The sequence below is a fragment of the Dendropsophus ebraccatus genome, chromosome 10 (assembly GCF_027789765.1).
Source record: "Dendropsophus ebraccatus isolate aDenEbr1 chromosome 10, aDenEbr1.pat, whole genome shotgun sequence".
Classification (NCBI taxonomy): Eukaryota; Metazoa; Chordata; class Amphibia; order Anura; family Hylidae; genus Dendropsophus; species Dendropsophus ebraccatus.
In genome coordinates, this window is record NC_091463.1 from 88,528,311 (window position 1) to 88,548,434 (window position 20,124).

Sequence of the window (20,124 nt, forward strand, 5' to 3'; positions counted from 1 at the left end):
CATTCTATGACATAAGCCGGGACCCTGGCCCCTACGCGTGGGTAGATATTATACTCAACTGAGGACTTCTCACAACAAAGGAAAATCAAGTCCTTTTCGAGGTGTGGACTCTCTTGTACCATGTACAATCCATGGGGGCTAAGATGGTGCCCTAGATCTATGGATCACTTTGGTATGTGGTATATGGTCAAGGATGGTGGATGTCAACAATGGCGGCCAGTACAAGAGGGGGCAGAACAGGAGCAAAGTGTGTGAGACAGGGAAGGGTGCAGATAGACAGTTATGACATATGGACCTAGAAGACCAAGAAAATCTGATCATCATTACCCTCGTAATCTTGCGAATGGAGACTCCTATTCCTTATTTGACTGGATGGAGCATCCATTGGAGGACTAGATACTGGGACATGTGATGTTTCCAGAGGTCAGACTCCTACCGGCCAAACTTTTATGGCATAGACTGACTACATAGGGGTAACTTTAATAAGGAACTGTCGCTTCAAAAGTTTTGGTCAAACAGGGTTTGGGTGTTCAGACCCTGAATTACTGCTGGAAAGAACCAGGAGAAGAGCAAACTAAGCATGTTCTCTCCTGACCATGTACCACATAACCAAGACAATCCGAGTCTCGGTTGCAGACACAGAGAAAGTAGTGCGGATGTGTATCTCTACACCCCTATAGCCGTTCCGCTAATTTTTTTCCCCGATGAGTCCAATCTCATACACATTTTCCTAGGGGAAGTGACTTGGAACCCCATGTCGTTGGTAACCCCTTTAAGTTCTAGAACAAGGTGAGTGATTTTGGTGGCTCAATGTATGGGTATCTGGCAGGTCACGTACCTCCGCACAGAAATCTGTGGAACACTCCCGGTAGCTGTCTCGTGATGTCAGTGTCTGTCAGTCTGTCTGTCTGTGGTCACTGCCTGTGTCACTATCGCTGGGGGACTGTGCCGGGCTGAGTTATAGCAACAGGTGGTGGGAAGGAGGGGGGGAGCACAGAGACACAGAGACTGAGGAGGGGGAATTCATTTGGGAAGTGGGAGAGTGAGGAGAGGCCTGTGAGGAACATTGACGGCAACAGAAAATAGCAAGAAGACAGAGTTGTTTGGAGAGATGCAGTGTAGGACGGTGTACAGGACACAACACTTCATATAACACCCCAATATACAGGTAGCCTTCAGACGTCACAGATCATACAGAGCTATGGAAATGTATAGAGTCCAAGGACCCCTGGATTGATCCCCAATCTATCACTGGATCCCTATAGGATTGTCACATACTGTGAACCCTGCTGTCATCTACCATCAAGTGAGACCCAAGAACACTCCAAATACTTGGTCATCGGACCTTAAAAAATCCTTTATTTAATGAATGGTGACAAATCGGAATTAGAGACGATATTGGTGGTAAGTAAACGCATTGCAATATATTGTATAATGTATTGTCATGGCTGCCATATTAGAACCTGTTGGCATGTCAGCTATAATATGTTTCTTATATAGGCCTTATGGTTTTAGGGGGCGGCAAGTAGGTTTATTACTCATTTACATATTTTAAGATGGGGACTAAGTGGTGACCGCAACCACACGTTTTACTGATTCATTATATGTGACTCAATAGCAGTGGCTAAACTCACTGTCATGGGCAGGATGACAGGCCGATCGCTGGGATGGCATGGCCGGACTACGGGGTAGGGTTGGGTATTAAGGCAACTGGCACAAACCTGACACAAACCTGTAAGTATATGTACTTTGACACTTGATATCAGTGAATTCACCAATGATTGGACATATTAAAGGGGTCCTCCATATAAGAATAGTCTAGTGTACCTCCTGAGTTTCCATTTGGAATGGAACAGTGGTCACACGTGCACAGTGCTGCTCTATTGACTGTCTATGGGACCACTGAAGATTGTCCGGCCTCTCTATCAGCGCCCATAGACAATGATTGGTGAGACAGTGAGCATGTATGACTCTCGCTCCTTTCTAATGGGAGACTCAGGAACCCTGTTCTTAAGAGTCTGTGAGTCACTTATACCCAAAGTACCAATGGTCGTACAAGAAATGTAAAGAATTTTTTACTACTTTTTTATATATTCACCCAAATCCCCCTTTATGATTAAATGTTGGGTAGGGGGTCAGTGTTAAAGAAACACTCTGGGGAAAAAATGATACCCTGTGTTATAAGTGGGCAGAGCATGATGTGAGGGCTCATTCATTTATTTGATTTTATCATGCTCCGCCTCCTCAGGCCCATGCATAACATAGACATAACAGGGTGCTTTAGTATAGTATTAAAAGAGAAGTTCGGCGGATTATAAAATTACAAGATTACAAGTACAGTGTTGCTTTGGATTACGAGCATAATTTGTTCCGGGACCGCGCTTGTAATCCAAATCCACTCTTGAAACCAAAGCAAATTTTCCCGTAAGAAATCACTGATATGCAGACAATTGGTTCCACACTCCAAAAATAATGATTCCATGTAGAACAGGGAGTATGAAGGAATGAGCAGGGCAGATGTGGGCACATACATGCAGCACTCTCTGTCCGGGGAGAGAAGGGTTACAGCTATGGAGTGATTACCTCCACAGTCCTGTCCCCTGATGTAAGCCCCAGCCTGAAGTGGATCTGCTATGATTTGGAAGGTGAGGGAGACTTCCTGTGTCAGAGTACAGGGCTGTAGACCCCGCTATGCAGACCATGCCCCTCCTCCACTCCCGCTCCCACCCAGTACAGGGAGCTCTTATACCAAAGCAATGCTCTTTATCCAAGTGACAATTCTGAAAAATTGTGAACTCTTCTTGCAAAACGCTCTTAATCCAAGTTACTCTTAAACCAAGGTATCACTTGTACTAACTTACCTCTCCCCGTGCCGGGCATGGGAAGAGGTAAATTAGTGCTTGTTATCTGGCTGCTGGATTATATAATCCGCCAGACCTCTCTCATTAAGCCCTAGGCGACCCTGGGCGTACCTGTACGTCCTGGGCCGCCTAGGGATGTTTAGAGTGGAGCCGTGCGGTGGCCCCACTCTGAACCACCATGGTCCTGGGTGCCACTCATAGCCGGGGACCGCGGCTATTAGCGGGCACAGTCCAATCGCCGCTAATTAAGTAATCGGATGCAGCTGGCAAAGTTGCATCTCTGGTGTCTAGTGGGGTGGATCGGCTCCCCGGGACATTGTCCCGGAGGAGCGATCCACACATCCGGCTCAGGCCGGAGTCTGCGCTGTAATGGCGCTGATCCCGGCTCGGCACTCGATTGCTTCTGGCTCAATCTCATTGATCTATGCTGTAAAACTATACAGCATAGATCTCAATGAGAGATCAGTGTACTTATACTAGAAGTCCCCCAGGGGGAATAACCCTAACTCCAGGGGGGCTTCTAATATAAGTGTAAAAGTAAAAAAAAAAAGTGTCATTATTAACCTCTTAAGGACATATGACGTACCGGTACGTCATATGTCCGCACTTGCACTTCAAAGCGGGGCTGCGCGGCGGCCCCGCTTTGAAGTGCCGCGATCCCGGGTGCCGCGAGTAGCCCGGGACCGCTGCTATTAGCGGGCACGGTCTGATCGCCGTGCCCGCTAATTAGCTAATCGGAGGCAGCTGTCAAAGTTGACAGCTGCCTCCGATTACCGGAGGCAACGTTTCCCTGGTGTCTAGTGGGGGAGATCGCTCCTCCGGGACCTTGTCCCGGAGGAGCGATCTCCGTTACTGATGCCGGCCGGGGACGCGTCCAAGATGGCGCCGTCCTCGGCTCGGCACTCGTTCGTTTTCGGCTGCAGCAGCCGAAAGCAAACGAGTGCCGATCTCATGGATCTCTGCAGCATATCTATGCTGCAGAGATCTCAATGAGAGATCACAGTGTATATACTAGAAGTCCCCCAGGGGGGCTTCTAGTATATGTGTAAAAAAAAAAAATAAAGTGTTGTTAATAGTAAAAAGCCCCCTCCCCTAATAAAAGTCTGAATCACCCCCCTTTTCCCAGGTTTTAAATAAAAGTAAACAAATAAATAAATAAACATGTTTGGTATCGCCGCGTGCGTAATCGCCCGAACTATTAATTAATCACATTCCTGATCTCGTACGGTAAACGGCGTCAGCACAAAAAATCCCAAAGTGCAAAATTGCGCATTTTTGGTCGCATCAAATCCAGAAAAAATGTAATAAAAAGCGATCAAAAAGACGTATATGGGCAATCAAGGTACCGATAGAAAGATCACATCATGGCGCAAAAAATGACACCTCGCACAGCCCCATAGACCAAAGGATAAAAGCGCTATATGCCTGGGAATGGAGCGATTTTAAGGAACGTATATTGGTTAACAACGGTTTGAATTTTTTACAGGCCATCAGATACAATATAAGTTATACATGTTATATATCGTTTTAATCGTAACGACTTGAGGAACATGCATAACAAGTCAGTTTTACCCCAGGGCGAATGGCGTAAAAACACATTTTCCCCAAATAAAAGAAATGCGTTTTTTTTTTCAATTTCACCACACTTTGAATTTTTTTCTGGTTTCGCAGTGTACTTTATGCAAAAATTCAGCCTGTAATTGCAAAGTACAATTAGTGACGCAAAAAATAAGGGCTCATGTGGGTTTCTAGGTGGAAAAATGCAAGTGCTATGACCTTTTAAACACAAGGAGGAAAAACCGAAAACGTAAAAACGAAAATGGGCCATGTCCTTAAAGGGTTAATAATAAAAAAACTATCAAAAAGTCGTATATGCGCAATCACGGTATCGATAAAAAGTACAGATCATGGCGCAAAAAATGACACCTGAAACAGCCCCATAGACCAAAGAATAAAAGCTCTATAAGCCTGAGAATAGAGCAATTTTAAGATACATATATTTGTTAACAATGGTTTGAATTTTTTACAGGCCATCAGATACAATATAAGTTATACATGTTACATATCGTTGTAATCATAACAACTTGAGGAACATAAATAACAAGTCAGTTTTACCCCAGGGCAAGCGGCTTAAAAACAAAAACCCTCCAAATAAAAGAAATGCGTTTTGTTTATTTGTTTTTTTCACCACACATTGAATTTTTTTCTGGTTTCGCAGTGTACTTTTTGAAAAAATTCGGCCTGTCATTGCAAAGTACAATTAGTGACGCAAAAAATAAGGGCTCATGTGGGTCTCTAGGTGAAAAATGCAACTGCTATGGCCTTTTAAGCACAAAGAGGAAAAAACGAAAACGCAAAAATTGAAATTGGCCCGGTCCTCTAAGGGTTAAAGTGTAATTTAACTTTTTACGCTAATTTCTCAGTGTCCATCAATGCACTGTGACGGGTCAGTTTACCATATTTGCATTGATTTCTAAATGCTTGGCTGATGTCATCATTCTGTTGGCTGCAGGCTGCCCATGGAAACAGATAATGGTTTCCGTCTCTATGTTACTTACTGTCTCAGTTCTTATATGTATCCCTCATCAGAGTTCCCACAATGGACTGTTCTTTGGTGTCAGGAATCAGAAGATGGTTACTCATTATTATTATTTTGGTCTGGCACCTATTTTCATACTAGGGTTTATGTGTGTCAATTTTTATTGCTCTGTGGTTATTTGTGGCATGGATAAATAAATGTTTTTTTTTTAAATAATGGAGAAAACAACAACAAAAGCAACATACTCACCTGCCCCCTGATCCCCTGATACTGCTTTTGCAATAACTCTTGATCCCCACTGCTTCCTGCAGCAACAGCCCATCCAGCCAATCAGTGTCAGAGTTGTGTCACCACTGTGGCCACTGATTGGCTGGGTGTGCAGGTCCTGCATAAACTGGATGTCAAAAGAAGCAGTGGAGCCTACCATGCAGCATAGGAAGGGGGCAGGTTAGTATAGTCTATATTTGCAGCTTTTTAAAATTTTCAAAAAAAAAAAAAAAAAAGTTTCTAGGAAATTCCTTTATTGAAACTTTTGTGATTTTTTTAATCCTATTTTATCCTACCCACACAGGTTGCATGAAATGCCCCTGACACTTCTTGGCTATACAACCGTTCAGCACTGACTCTCTGAATAGCATGTATGTTTGGCACTATCTAGCTTGTGTGTTATGTATTGGATGTCTGCCCTGATTCCTCTTTACTAGGCCTCGGGACCCAAGAATTACTAGACACTTGGACTTCGCCCAATTGGCTGCACAAAGAAACTTTAATCCATAAATCGCACCTTCCTTCCAATACAATAGTATATTGTCCGCTTATTCTATTCCCTATTTCTGTTTTTTTTTCCAAAACAGCGCCAGATTTGGCCACAGGCTATGTGTGGTATTGCAGCCCAACACCATAAAATAGGGATGAGCTGCAATACTACACACAACCTGTGGACAGGCGTGGCGCTGTTTTTTTTTTATAAAAGCAGCCATGTTTTTCTAATTCTGGTGATCCTTTAACCATTTGCCAAATGACTTGTCCCCTAAGTCTGCTTTGTAGACATATCATATTGTACTTAATGAAATTAATGGTCTGCACAGAGCCCAGGAATGTCCCTTGTTAGTTGTTGATGTGTGAATGCCTTTGACTTTTTCTCCTTCAGATTCCGGCGGGGCTGTGTCTATGAGGTCATGTCTTATTCAATTAAGCCACATTATTGTGACTAGCCGTGTAAGGATCGGCCTCAGCTGACTTATGTCCGAGACAAGGTCTTAGAGGGATGTGTGATGAGTGTTGTATACACAGCACTTTGTAGATTGAGTGTTCCTATAGTTTAGCACCTCACAGGACACCATTTGTATATATGTGGTGACCCCCGGATGGTGTTATAGCAGTAGGATGGCCGGTCACTTGCTAAATAGAAATGTGACGCTACTACTGTGGTGGATGGGCGAAATACAGCCGAACCTTAAGACTTTGTCACGTGACGCCAGTGCCAGGTGGGCACACAGGTGTGATGGCACGCCTGCTTTTAAGGTGTAAGGCCGGTTGTACCCTTTTCCCCGGTGGTCGGTGTCCTGTCGGGTTGCTACCGGGTCCCTTGGGATAGTATAGTCACTGGTGAGGTAGTCGCAGATGGCCAGAGCGGTGTAATGACCCTCTCAAATAATGGGACCCGCTACCCACAGAAAGGGGAGATGTCCCAAGGTTGCGCTGTATATGCTGTGCAGGTGGTAGTGAATAATCACAGACTCCGTGGATAATGTTGACTTGCTTTACTACTGGCAAATGTGCAACACGTGATACAGATGAGCTTGGATATACACTTGATAGAGTTCCAATAAATACTTAAATATAAAACCACCAGATCTGTGTGATAAGCGCTGAGTAGGATGTAGTAGTGTTGGTAGAGTTGTACTGAGGTAGCGTAGTAGAAAGGAGAGTGCCGTGAGAGTCTCAACCCAAGTAGTAATGTGCTCTGCCGGGATGTTGGAGTATATAGAATACTTTCAGAAGAAGAATGAGAAACCTGTGCCTGTGTATTGACCTTTCTAGAGTCTTCACACCACCTTATGCCCACTAGCGTTGGCTGAACCGTACTTATAGGTGACACAGGCCCCAGACCTTGTTACCTGGGATGAGCAGAGTGCTGAGGGTTTCCTGGCTGACACTCACGCTGTACAGTAACAGTAACTTTGCTCCACCCGGATCAGTTCCTAGCTCTTTGGCTCTTCAGTGGATACTGTCCCGCACTGTTGATTCTCCTAGTCCACAGCGTGGGTTGAGGTGATCTGTTGGCTAATCCTCTCCTGAGGGGTTTAACACTGCATCATGCAGAGTATAGGCACTGAGGGAGAAGTTTGTCCTGCGTCCTACCCATGTGGGTTACTGACTAAGACTACTCCTCTTCTTTACGGGGTGACCTGGCAGAGGGCCAGGGCCCAGGTAGGACCACTGTGGAGAGCTATCTGGACTGTGTCCTTCCTCCACAGAATCTCGACTAAGACTCCTCCTCTTCACCCAAGGGACTAACTTCCTATCCAGCGTGTAAGGCGCACTGTTGTTGAGTGAAAAGAGTGCAACAGAAGAGCAGAGAGAGAAGAGGTTATAGGACAAAAGAAAGTAAAGATCCTACTTGTTCACAGATTCTGGTACACACAAACACAAGGGCAGCAATCTTAGAGCCACATATGGTGTAATTGTTCAACCCATTGTGGTGATGTTGATGACTCTTCTGATAACCTGACCATTAAATTTAGTGTATCAAGAACTTCAGACCTAGAAATGATAAAAAAGGAATAACCAAGGCCAGCTCCACCAATACACCACGTCCTATAACTTGGCCATGAGTTCAGTAATGAAATATGCCATTATTCTAGGTCCACAGTTATCGCTGGGTGATTGTACAGAGTCATTAATTACCTTACTGTTATCCTAATTATTCTATTATTATTATTATTATTAGCTATTATTCTTCATTGTGCTGGGTTTCAAGTGTCAGTGTGCCATTTGTCTGGGTCACTAGTGTCAGTTTTCCATTGTTCTGGGTCACTAATGTCAGTGTACCATTGTTTTTGTTCCACTAGTGTCATAATGCCATCGTTCTGGGTCACTAGTGGCAGTGTGCCATCGTTCTGGGTCACTAGTGTCAGTTTTCCATTGTTCTGGGTCACTAATGTCAGTGTACCATTGTTTTTGTTCCACTAGTGTCATAATGCCATCGTTCTGGGTCACTAGTGGCAGTGTGCCATTGTTCTGGGTCACAAGTGTCAGTGGGCCATCGTTCTGGGTCACTAGTGGGCTCATTGACTATATTGGGATGAACATAACTGTCTAGTTTTGACAATGTTTGGTTCTTTCCCCAAACATATATGTACATATAACATATCATGTCTATGGGGCTCTCAAAACCTTGGTCTGCCATGCTCTAACATTATACGTCCAGGAAATGGATGGAATGTAGTCACAGACTTGTTCAGCCCATTAAAGTCACTAGTCAACATCTGGCTATATATTGGTATGACTTTTTGACAGGATGCCAACGCATAGCCCAGTTTTAGGCAAAAAAGAAGGTGTGGGCATATATTAGCCATTGTAAAAGTATAGGAAATGAAGTATACGTTGCATATGACCTTATGGCGTCTGTCAGGACTAATCTAACCACTATGTTGTATACATGTGCTGGGAGCTTTCCTGGTGCATACGTTGACTGTGTTCGGATAAGCATGGCAAGAACATAGCATGACTTTATTCCAGATTGACTAGTTATTAGCTGAGATTTGCTTGGACCTTGCTCTAGTGCCCTCGTATCGGTATACTAAGCATTGGTGTGCCACCCTAGCGCCAGTCTGATACCTGACACCATAGCTGACGATTTAATGGCTCCATGCAGGGTGTTCATGAAGCGGTGTGGTATGTATCTAGGTATCGTGAAAATGAGATTTCTGGGTTGGGGACTGACACGTGACATGGAGGTTGGGACGATAAGGAGGGGCCGTGAACGCTGAGGAATGCAGTACATACAAATGAGGGGATTAATACTTATTAATCTCACGCTTCTAATCTTGTACTATTCCTGAATAATCCCGGGTACTCACACCCGCGCTCCGTGTTATCCAAGGCCACTTCTGTATCTCACATATTCTCACAATCTTGTCCTGTCCCTTCCAGCTCATCACCCATCTTGTCACTTGCTCTTTCCATGCTCCCCCCAGTCTGCTTTTGTGGCTGCATGCATCTTTTCTTTTCCTTCAATGTCTCTCTCTGTGCTTCACAATCGCCCCATTGTTCTTGCTGATTCCTTTATTCCGGGCAGCTGTCCCTCCGTCACGCCCCCTGACACACCGAGCAGCTGATCCTCGCCCCCTCCCCCTCATCACCCACATATCATCCCCTGGTGTAACTGGGCATCTGCTGCTCCTGATATTTTAACCCAGGTACCAGGCCCTGACCTGCCGCAAATCTGCATTTTCCAAATTTACTCCAAAGTTTTATCAATGAAGATCAAGATGCTAAATCTGGCATGCCCACAGCTATGAACCCTTAGGCCACAGGCATAGATATATAGGGTGCTGAGGTTGTCGTTGCCCCCAGACCCAAATACCTAAATACTGTAATAAATAGCAGTGTAGTATACCGACAGGAGACTGCGAATGTAGTTTCTGGGAAAGCAAGGACCTTATGTTCTTCTAGTAGAAATACTGATGTGAACTTTACCAGAGTGAAATCTGACCAAAGAGATACCCCTGCAACCCACCGACCCATTGGTTATAGTGGTACTCAATAGTGCCCTTGGTGTTATAGTAGTGCAGTCACCGGGGTCACTGGTAGATATAAGGACTGGACCAGATAGTGGTGCAATTCAATGGACAACTAACAGTAACTGATCATCCACATACAAGGAGATACAGTTCTAGAACAGTCTCAATTCCAAGTTATATGAACAAGCAACAAATGGTGTGGTAGGTGGAGAGAAACTCATGACAATCTGTAGGTGTTCTGAGATGTTGATGGTACCTGAGGTGGCGCGATTCACACCAGAGGTCTGAAGTCAACTACAAGTCCACCATAGTTTCATACTGCTTGGACTAAATGCTACCCTCTCAGACTAGGAAGAACAACGCTGTGTTTTACCTCAAAGGTTAGTCCCTCAAGCTGGTACTCCAGGTGTCTCTTAATTCACAAGAACCATGCTTGACTCTATGAGTCCCTGGATAGACCCTGACAAATAACTGGCTTCTACTCTCTATCTTGCTCTTATGTCCATCTTCATCTCTCCCATACTCCATCTAAATTAACTAGCAGGTTACTTGGTATTTATAGACTTTTATTGGGGAATCACAACTCTAAACCCGGGTGTGCTCAAGTATAGTTGGCACACTACACATCATATTAAGCAACTATTCACATAGAACCTTGATAGCCTGTACTTTCCCAAGCCAAACGCAAAACTTGGCATACTGGGACACCACAGCCCTTGAGCCCTCAAGACGTGTTGCCACTTTAGGTATTCCATGTGTCAGAAGATGTTGCCCCCATATGGCGCCATTTTGGAAGTATACTGCCCTTATCCAGCATGCACAGCTTCCATGTGTCTACATGTAAACACTATGGAGATACAGTACCGGCCCATAAGAATTATGTCAGAGCTGTATTCCACATTCATGCCATATGACTCCATCATACGGCCATGTGTAAGAGCTTCTTGGACAACAGTGTGACATCTCTTCACCTCACTTCCATCACACCTAAGAGTTGTTAAAGACAGACGGAAAAAGCCAATAAAGTTTTGTTACAGTTGCAGTAAAAACGCTGCGTGGTTCCCATCCGTGAACATTATATTGCTGGCCTTGCTGTAAAATACAACAGCGTTAAAAACACCACAAAAAACACCCTGTGTGACCCCGGGCTGATGGGCTCTTGTCTGCAACCATGGGTTATAGGGTTTTTTTCCCACCCCAATCTTTTATTACCTACGGACTCAATTGGCAATAAAATCTTGGTCGGTGAGAGATTGGTGCAGTCACAGACAGATTTCGTCCATTTATTGGTCATAAAACATTAAGGTTCCAAAAACCTAATGAACCATGGGTAATGGTTCGGCACATTTACACACAGCGAATCTTGGATGTACATTTCCAATTTTTTTTTCCTGTCAGAAACTACTATATTGGTCTTTTACACGTGGTGATTTTTGCCATAAACAAAACCTTATGAACATTGTAAAACCATCTGTAGGCACCTGTACGGCAGCCCCCGGTGTCCTGCATAATACCGACCAGTAGGAGCTCCGTTTGCCGCCATATGCGCCTCTATAATGAATGTGATGCAAGATGCCATTATTATTTTCTGATGAGTTCCATGTGATTCCCTTAAGAAACAGGAGGCATATGGAGAATATGAATCCATAGATTTTTTTATTGGTGGTTATTAAAACCTGACTAACCAGATTTGTAAAATGGCTGCAAATATGACCCTTATAGAGAGGTTCACATGCTGTATTTTTCCTGAGGGAAAAAAATCCCAACTATACAATATGTGACAGGAATCTCAAGAATGGCCTTTCCCGAGCAATACACTCAGAATACAGGATGTCACTTATTCTGGGGTTTGCACAACAGTTCTATTAACTTAAAGAGGACCTTTCACCCCGGCTGCCGAGACAGAGCCCACCCGACCCCCCGGTGGAGCCCCATATACTTACCCCTTCCACAAAGTCGCGCTCCTGGACTCGGTCCTGCCGACGAGGAATTGCCGTTAGAAGCCCTGCGCGCGTTATGCTAGATACCAGAGATGAGTCCGACGACCATATAGAATTCTGACGGCAATTCCTCGGCGGCGGAACCTGGTCCAGGAGCGGGACTTTGTGGAAGGGGTAAGTATATGGGCTTCACTGGGGGTCGGGCGGGCTCTGCCCTGGCAGCCGGGGTGAAAGGATCCCGTTAAACGAGAAATGGGAAAAATGTAACAAAGAGAGACATCACTTCTTTTACACATGGCTATGAAAGGTCCAATCAACGTCAATGGGATCTTAAGGCTCGTGTCAAACACGGCAGTTTTTTGGGGGGGGAAAACTGACGCTGGTGTTTTTGAGCCAAGGCCAGAAGTGGATGCAGTAAAAATGCAGAAGAATAAGTCCTTCCTTCATATTTCCCATGTCAACAGTGTCGGACTGGCCCACCGGAGGGTCAGATAACCCTCCGGTGGGCCCCCAGCTTTAGAACCTACTCACTCACATGTCTTTTCTCCCTGGTTCTTCATTGGTGGGCCCCCAGGATCATTTCCTCTCGTGGGCCCCAGATACCCCAGTCCGACACTGCATGTCAATTCTTTGGGCGGATGGCTGAATCTGTCTGAGCCTTGAATGGAGTCTATGGGACAGGCGGATGTTCAAGTGGGAGCGCGCACAGAATCCGTGGCAAGTTATCCGTGCGATTTCCACTGTGTGCAAGGGCCCTAAGGCCTCATTCAGGCGTTCCGAAAGCTGTCCACAATTGCAGACAGCACTATGGTCCCATCAATTTGAATAGACTCATTCACTCGTCCATACATGTTACACAAAAAAAATGGGCAGGTCCTTGTACGGATCACAATTACGGCATAGATCACTATGCTCTATTGAAAAGGTCCGTGTATTGTGGACAACCTATGGAATGTTAGACTGTAGGAAAGACACTCGAAGAGATTTACAGTATAGGAGAAGCTGGAGAAAATGTTGCAGATTGTGGTAAATTTGTCAAAATGGAAAAACTTGCCTGGCATGTAAAATTGGCAATATAGTTTATATAAAGTGACAGCTGGCATCTGTCTTACCCAGTCTCCCATACACATGCATGCTCATGCATGGAGCATGCATGGACTGCCAATAGAGAGAGGGGGCTAAGCTGCTCTCAGTTTGCCTATATCTAGCAGCTCCCATAGACAATAATGAACGGAGCAGCCGTCCTCATACACATCCTCCACTCCATTATGGTGGGAGACCTTGGACCTCATTCTCAATGTTTAGAGGGGATCCAGTAGCCAGATATCTGAGATGATAAATTCATTCCGTATAAAGTACATAAGGGATACATGTCAATGATCAGACAACCCCTTTAAGACACACTGGGGCTTATTTACTAAGGTGTTCCCAGCAGCAAATTGTCGGGGTTTTGTCCATTTTTCCCTGTTGTTTTAGTGTTCCAATGTGTTTAGTAAAAGCGTGCAACACAGTTGTTTCAAAAACCATTTCTGTCCAAAAACCTGCCAAGTGGGCGTGTTGTGGGTGTGTCATGGACGTGTCCTTTAAAACCCACCACAACTGACAGATTTATTAAAGGGGTACTTAAATAAATTGGTTTCAGGAAGTTATATAGATTTGTAATTTACTTCTATTTAAAAATCTCCAGTTTTTCAGTACTTATCAGCTGCTGTATGTCCTGCAGGAAGTGGTGTATTCTTTTCAGTATGACACAGTGCTCTCTGCTACCACTGCTGTCCGAGACAAGAACTGTCCAGAGCAGGAGAGGTTTTCTATGGGGATTTGCTACTGCTCTGCAGTTCCTGTCTCGTACAGAGGTGGCAGCAGAGAGTTCTGTGTTAGAAGTAAATTATAAATCTATATAACTTTCTGAAACCAGTTGATTTGACAGAAAAAAATTTTCGCCAGAGTATCCCTTTAAGCAAAGTGTCATTTTTTTACAGGTTTTAGTTTCGTCCTGTGAAAAACCTTCCAGATTTACATAGGGCGTGCGCTACATTAATGAATTTGAAAAAAACAGGCAAAACTGACAGCATAATGGCTTAAAGGGGTTATCCAGCGCTACAAAAACATGGCCACTTTCCCCCTACTGTTGTCTCCAGATTGGGTGGGGTGTTGAAACTCAGTTCCATTGAAGTAAATGGAGCTTAATTGCAAACCGCACCTGAACTGGAGACAACAGTAGGGGGAAAGTGGCCATGTTTTTGTAGCGCTGGATAACCCCTTTAAAATTGACTCATTGTTAGTAAATGAGGCCCACTGAATGAGATTTAACAAAACTGGTGCAAAGGAACAGCTGAGACCATAGAAACCAATCAGATTCCAGCTTTCATTTTCCAGAGGCCAAAAGCTGGTTGCTATGGGCAACTTCTCCAGCAAAACTAGCACTAATAAAAGATGGATCTGTTGCCATAGCAACCAATCACTTCACTACTTTCATTTAACTAAGGGCCCTATTACACGGGACGATTATCGTGCGAAAAATCGTTAAATAGTTCGAATGTAAACGATAATCGTTCTGTGTAATTGCAGGCAACGATCGAAAAATCATTCGTATGTCGTTGATCTTTTATTTAGATCTGAACCTAAAATTATTGTTAATCGTTCGCTAATCATTTGCTGTAATTCCGCGTTCATTCGCTTAAGTTTTTTCACTAATTGTTCAGTGTAATAGCACATAGTTCATTATTTTTCTAGGATCAGAAGGAATAAACGATCATAGTAACAATTGCAATAACGATCATAGTAACGATCTTGACTAACGATTATCGTTCTGTGTAATATGGTGAACGATTTCAGGTTAACGATAAACAATCTCGTTTGCAATCGTTTATCGTTAGTCGTTAATCGTTAAAAATCGCTCAGTGTTATAGGACCCTAATGCTGCGTTTACACGAAACGATAATTGGCCCGATCGTACGATGTCGAAGGAACGATTTCTTTTTATAACGATTAGCGTTTAGACGGTACGATATATCGTACGGAGAATTCGTTTTGCGATCGTTTTGTGATCGCTTAAGCCTATCTCACACATTAGTTAAATTGGCGAACAACTGTTCACACGGAACGATCTGCGAATTTTTTGCGAACGATCAACGACGATTTGAGAACATGTTCAAAGATCAAAATGTAAGATTTCTCGCTTGTCGTTTGATCGTTCGCTGAGTTTACACGTATGATTATCGTCCGAATTCGTTATCGTTATTGCGCAAATTCGCACAATAATCGTTACGTGTAAATGCAGCACAAGGATGCCTGAAAAGTCAAAGTTGATTGGTTGCTATGGACAACTGCTCTACTGTCCCTTGGATCAGTTTCTGTAAGTCTCCCTCTTCTCCTATTCCACTTCATGGCCGCCATACAACTACAACAATATGGCCGCCATACAACTACAACAATATGGCCGCCATACAACTACAACAATATGGCCGCCATACAACTACAACAATATTTTTTGCAGATTTACTTCCAATACTAATTTTATTCCTTCCCAACAGATTTCTATATCTTATTGCAAGTCAAGTCTAAGCCTGTCCTTTCCATCTTTGAGCGACAATTGTGCATCGCCCCCGCAGCAGACATACACCCAGATATACTGTGCGTTACATTCATAGGTTTGTCCCTGAATCCTTGTAATAAAAATGTCATATTTCACATAGGCACAAACATATAGCGACATAAGGTCCCTGTAACCCCCCAGTCGCCCCCGCCCCAAATCTCCCAAACAGCTGGGAGCCACAGATCTTGTTTCATTTATTCCAGGAGTGATTGCACCACCCAGGAATTCCTGTCATGTGTGCACACGTGTGCGTGAGAGACATACCCTGCATGTATGCATAGATGTGTGTGTAATACTTTACATATGTACGTTATGTAATGCACAGCCGTGCACAGAACCAGCTGCACGCTTGTTTGTGTTTCTGCCGGGTACATGACTTTTTATGTGTGTGCATTTTAGTATCTGACAGAGAACGGGTTAAACACGGGTCACGGCCATGATTAAGACTTAACGTAACAAAGGGTTAATGACTATCTACATCAGAAATGGTATACAGCAATAGAGATCTATGTGTGCACAGCGCCCCCCATAGTCCCTGATATCATTGCTCAATGACTGTTACAAGGGACGATTATCATGTGAAAAATCGTTAAATTGTTCGAATTTAAACGATAATCGTTCTGTGTAATTGCAGGCAACGATCGAAAAATCGTTCGTATGTCGTTGTTCGTTGATTAAAGCCCGTATTCCACGGGTCGTTGGAGGAGCAAACGAGCGCTGTCAGCGCTCATTTGCTCCTTGTTCGCCGCTCGCTGCCGCCGCTATTCAACGTGGCTGCAGCGAGCGGGTGAGTGCGGGAGGGGGCGGCGGGGAGCTGCGGGGGGGCTGCCCGGGGGATCGCTAGATCGTCCGGGCAGCCCATAGGATATAGCAGCATCTGCTGCCGACGCTCCTATTCAACGGAGCGACGGCAGCAGATCGCTGCTATATCAGTCACTTGTTTTTCAACATGTTGAAAAAAAAGCGACTGCAACGATCAGCCGACATGAACGATGTCGGCTGATCGTTGCACTCTATTCCACGGAACGATTATCGTCCGTAGCGGCCGATATCGTCCGAAAACAAACGATAATCGTTCCGTGGAATAGGGCCTTTAGATCTGAACCTAAAATTATCGTTAATCGTTCGCTAATTGTTCGCTGTAATTCCACGTTCGTTCGCTTAAGTTCCGCATTTTTTTCACTAATCGTTCAGTGTAATTGTACATTGTCCATTGTTTTGCTGGGATCAGAAGGAGTAATGCTGCGTTTACACGGAACAATAATTCGTACGATCGTACGATTAACGATTTCGAAGTAATAATTTTTTTTTATAACGATCAGCGTTTAGATGGAACGATATATCGTACGGAAAATTTGTTTTGTGAACGACTGTTTACACGGAACGAGAATTTTTTGCAAACAACAATTTTAGAACATGTTGTAAGATCAAAATGAATGATTTCTCGCTCGTCGCTTGAACGTTCGCTGTGTTTACACGTACGATTATCGTTCGAATTCTATCTTTATCGTGCAAATTCGCACGATAATCGTTCCGTGTAAACGCAGCATAAGTAAGGATCGCAATAACGATCGTAACTAACTATTATCGTTCTGTGTAATATGGTGAACAATTTCAGGTTAGCGATAAACAAACTCATTTGTTTATCGTTAGTCGTTAAAAATCGTTCAGTGTAATAAGACCCTTAAGCTGGGTTCAAACTGCGCTTTTTCCAATGTAGAAAATGGATGAAAAAAAAGGATGCTTCCATTATAAGAAAAACGGATCAAAATGCGTCCTTTTTTGTGTACACAAAAACGTGGTCGTGTTTTGATCTGTGTTTTTTTTTTAATAAAAGAAATAAATGGAAAAAGGTATCAAAACAGATGCACAGAAATTAAACTGTTTTAATCGTTTTTTTTTTTTTTTTGCCTAAAACGGATGAAAAAACAGACTGCAAAAAAAGCAGTGTGAACCCAGCCTTACCCTAATAATCCTAAAGTGTTAAACCTGGATTCATTAAGAAATTAGAGAGATAACCTGGCAGTGGAGGGGTTAACAATGCGTTCTCTTACGACATTTCGGCATGCATGGGGGTTAAACAGTGAAAGCTGTCTAACAGGAACGTAACACAGAACAGCCTGAGGCCTTTTATCTTTTATTACTCAAAGCACCTAAAAATTATTCCAGGGCCCCGCTGCCCGTCCTGTATTCTCGCCGCTGCATCTATATTCTTTCCTCTACCCTCCCCCGTACTCAGCTCGCCCTTTTTCGCCACTTCTCTGCCTCTTTTCATCTGCGGCACCCCTCCCTCTTCTCAGCTTTTCACTGTTGCGTGTGGTATTTCTCAAGGAACCAACACTTCTCATCCTTCAGCGGCCAGAAGCCAATGTGCGTATATAGCTCAGGGTTTACTATATACTACATCATCTCCAGAGGAGCGGTATATTTCTGGTGAGGGACTTAAAATACATTATAGAACAAGATATCTGAAGTCTCTATGGTTACAAGTAGTCTAGAACCCTCAAGAACCAAATATCTGATGGCTCTATGCTTGCAAAATATTCTAGAACCGTATGAATGTATGGTTACAGGTATACACTATGGGGGGATTTATGAAGACCGGCGTACTGGAACGCCAGTCTTAAATTAGGCCCCACCCCCTTTTCCACGTCCGAATTCACTAAGAGGCGAACGCCTCTTATTGAATATGGCCGGGCGCCCGTGGGAGGAGGTCCCACCTTGTCGTGGGAATCTGTGGGCGAATCTGTGCATACGCCCCGGCCCGTAATATTCATAAATGTCCCCCTATGTTTTAGAACCTGATCACTAATGGATGTAAAGTTCCAAGAAATCAACAAAATCTAGAATCTAGGGCCGAATGAATGTATATTAAAGGTATCTGTTCATAGTATATTCTAGAGCCAGAAGTCTGAGGTATTATAACAAGATATTTTAGAACCAATATATATTACAATATATTCTGAATACGAAAATGTAATGTTTCTATAGTTCTAAGAATACATTATTATACAGTATTCTGGGTCTTAGGAATAAATGATTATTAGGGTACAGCATATTCTAGAACCAGAATTCTGATAAATCTACCTATAGCTCCAAGTATAAAACTTGTTCTAGAATGACTGGCCTTCTAGCATAATAATTTAATGTAATAAATACAAGAATATTCTAGAACCAGAAGCCTGATGCATCTATGGTTCCAAACATACAACAAATTCTGAAAGTATAGATCTTATGAATGCATAAATGGCTATAAGTATGCTGTATGTTCTAGAACTAGATCGCTAATGTGTCTATGGTTCCAAAAATACAATATATCCTAGATTCTCGGAATGTATGGACGGTACGCAGTATACCCTACATACTAATCATTCCAAATATACAAGAATCAACGTACCAATTAAAAAAAAGTATCTTGTTACTTATTGATACGGATTCCATGCAGAAACAGCGTCAAGTAGCCGGTAACATTAACCCGCCCCATTGAATCAGGTTCATCTGCCTCCAAATCCATGACATGCAGGCTGGAAATCTGAGACGGAAATCCTAGGCTGTGTCGGATTTTTGTTGTATATCCACATAGTCCAGGATAATCTAGAACCAGGATGTTCGGATCATAGTGTGCAATACATTTTAGTGACAGAAGACCACTCTTTGCATTCATACCATTGCACACAGTGTATTTAATAGTGAGAATCTCTATCTACAGCTGGAACATTACTCCATTGCACAATGCATACGATTTATTCCATAGCTTGGAATGTACTGTGTATACAGAATATTGTAGGAGCAGGAGCTTCCATCTCAGGTTCTGGATCTGCCCCTACATTCCTGTGATAGGTAATCTAACCTGATACTATACATGCCATGTAGTGCCAGGATGGTTCTAGAGGTGCGGTTCCATGATAGATGCATATTCACTCTATAGATGCCTCTGGATCTTACAAGGAGGGTTTCCTTGGAGACAGATTAGCATGGTATGTTCCCTCTCAGCACAGCGGCAGCCTCTTTGTTTGCCCTTGTGCTGGTTATTGTGTCCGGGGTCATAGTAATACAGCCATTCAGTCAGTATACATGCTCCAGTAGCTGCATCTCAGATTTTGCCATTGGGGGTTTAGAGGTTGTTGGTTCCCCAGATATATTAGAATACACTTCTATATGAGGTTGGAGTCTGCACAATTGCTCATACATAACAGCTGAACAATCATTCACCAAGCCCCGCCATTGATAAGAATTTTTTTTTTTATGGGGGGGGGGGGGGATAAGCGGCTCTAGATACATTTGATGCCGAACAGTAAAGTGTCCAACCCGCCTGATCCTGTTCGAGTCGGCTAGGTCCTGGCAGATCACTTTCACTACATACACACAGCGGTCTGAACGACCACTGCGTGTATGTAATTCTGCAGGCCCCCTTCAGCTGCCTCCCGGCTCCCGCTCC

General features: G+C 43.7%; 1 protein-coding gene across 2 annotated transcripts in view; it reads left to right on the forward strand.

Annotated features, from left to right (window-relative positions):
• The first annotated feature begins 1,050 nt into the window (after window positions 1–1,050).
• Window positions 1,051–20,124, forward strand: part of DDR1 (discoidin domain receptor tyrosine kinase 1) — a 49,189-nt gene continuing 30,115 nt past the window's right edge. Inside the window, exons 1-2 of one of the 2 annotated variants that reach the window (XM_069943769.1) lie at window positions 1,051–1,404; window positions 5,972–6,038. The gene's annotated coding sequence lies outside the window, so the exon portion shown is untranslated. The remainder of the gene's footprint in view (window positions 1,405–5,971; window positions 6,039–20,124) is intronic. The other variant, XM_069943770.1, reaches the window with a different exon arrangement.